Genomic DNA, 2164 nt, shown 5'->3' on the forward strand with positions numbered 1-2164 from the left:
AACCTGTTGGATTCCATGTGGTTTGAAAACACTCAAGAATCCAGTGATGTCCTAGATCCAGTCAGGAATATAGAACCCATAGACTTTGAATTTGAACACATTGAGACGCTTACGATAAATGATATTCCAGAGCCAGCTAGTGATGCAGAATCCAAGAGAATCAATTAGGTGAGAATACATTGAGTGATCTAAAACAAACACGATTCTGGAACTGACTACTGATCTGGTTCCATTGATGACCCACTGAGCTTGAAAAAATTGAAAGACCTAGAACACATGGGATTCTCGAAAGAGAGCAGGGAATTTAGAATCCAGGAACACTGCAGTGTTTATAAACAGCGATATACCTGGAACCCTCCAGATTTTAGAACCATATGGGATCTGGGAACAAAGGGGATGCCAAGTTTTCAACTCTCCCTAAGTCTGGGCACCTTTAGGCCATCTCCTGTTTTGTGTTCTGAACTTCTGACCCCTGTCTTCCATTAGACTCAGGGGCACTGCCTCCGTGATCATCGACAAAAGCCGCTTTGACCAGAGTGAGAAGAGACATCCTGAACACCTGTCAGAACTTCTCCCCCATGAAGAGGTAGACGATGGGGGATAAGGAGGAATTGAAGCAGGATGTGAAGGTGAAAATGACAAAGAGGGTGCCCGTTACCAACTCTGGCACCTCCTTCTTGTAGAGCTTCAAGTTGTGGGAGAGGTGGTAGGGCAGTCAGCTGAGGAAAAAGGAAACCACCATGGCCACCATGACGTTCAGGGGGTTCCCAGCCCATGCCCACTTCTTCCCCTTCATCTCCAGCCCCACGCAGACATAGCATCCCACGATGGTGGAGAAGGGCAGCAGGAAGCCAGCAGGAACCAGACCATGAGGACAGCCAGGTGGACCTGTCTGCCCAGGGCCTACCTCTCGGCTCCGTTCCAGTCTCCGGAGATGTTGTAATTGTTGATGCAGATGATTGTGCCCCCGTCCACCAGCCGGGTCTCCCCAAAAGCCAGGTAGGGAGCGCTGAGACCGAAGGAGGCCAGCCGCATGTTTGCAACCAGCTTTCCAGCCCAGGGTAGGGAGTGGTGATTCCGAAACCAGATGGGATTTTGAATAAGGGTGTTTAAGTCCAGGCTGATGAGGGCGAGAAGTAAGATGGAGGTGAACATGCCCAGAAGGAGGCATGCACAGAGGAGTTTGCACATAGACATGATGAAGACCCAGTGGAAACCCAGGAGGATGAAGAAGGGGATCAGCATGGTGAAGAGGAGGTAGCAGGAGACAAAGTGGAGGAACCAGAGCGTGGTCACTGTCCTCCTCATCTTCAGCCCCAGCACCCACAGGTACAGCCCATTCCCCACCATACCCACCAGGAAGGTGGGGAAGAGTAACATGGCTGCGGTGAAGTGAGTAGCGCTCGCAGCAGCTGGGGTCTGGCTGGAATTCTCCCCAGTGGTTGGTTGGATGGTCATGTTGCCTTTGTCCATGGTGCCCTGGGGAGAGACAGAAGAGGGGTTAAAAATGACCACAGAGGAGGGAAAAACAGAGAATGGAAGACAAGGAAGGGAGAAATACCAGAGGGTCAGGAATGCATCATTGGAGAGGACGTCTCTGGGCACCCTCTGGTCCTCCAGACTATCCAGGCTGGGTATTCTACAATCAACTGGGATATGGCCAGTGGAACTCACTGCTACAAGACAGAGCTATGGGCCCCCTCTTTCATTGAGCGTTCTGTGCCCAGGATTTTTGCAATATCCTCATCAGCACCATTGTATGACCCTTTCCTTCCTAAGTGAGAGCAAGGACTCTGGAGTAATAGGGAAATGGATGGAACCAGATGGATACGTCAGTGATTTATCACCAGGAATTTCAAACCAGATCTGGTTCCTTTAGAAAAATGTGATACAATTTTTTGTTGTTAATGAAAGAAGTGGAAACTGGATTTGTTTCAGGTTTTGGAAACTGACTGGGGTAAAAAATTTGGCAGTTTGAGTAAATGTTTTGGGGGATGGATTAAAAAATGGCAGTTTTGGTAAGAAAAAAACGTGGGGTTTGAGTCAAATGTTCAGTTTTTGTAAACTGTTTTAAGCCCAAATGCTGGGTTTTGAAAACAGATTTTTGGTAAGGGAAAAAAAACCAATCAGATTCCAATAACTGTCTTTGGGGTTTGATTCAAAA

The 2164-nt window shown here is 48.2% G+C and overlaps 1 pseudogene; it reads right to left on the reverse strand.

The window, feature by feature from the left end:
* Positions 1-433: 433 nt before the first annotated feature.
* LOC112125868 lies at positions 434-1473 on the reverse strand (annotated as a pseudogene).
* Positions 1474-2164: the final 691 nt, after the last annotated feature.

The sequence above is a fragment of the Terrapene carolina genome, unplaced genomic scaffold (genome assembly GCF_002925995.2).
Source record: "Terrapene carolina triunguis isolate 2854851 unplaced genomic scaffold, T_m_triunguis-2.0 Scaffold771, whole genome shotgun sequence".
In the NCBI taxonomy this organism is placed as follows: Eukaryota; Metazoa; Chordata; order Testudines; family Emydidae; genus Terrapene; species Terrapene triunguis.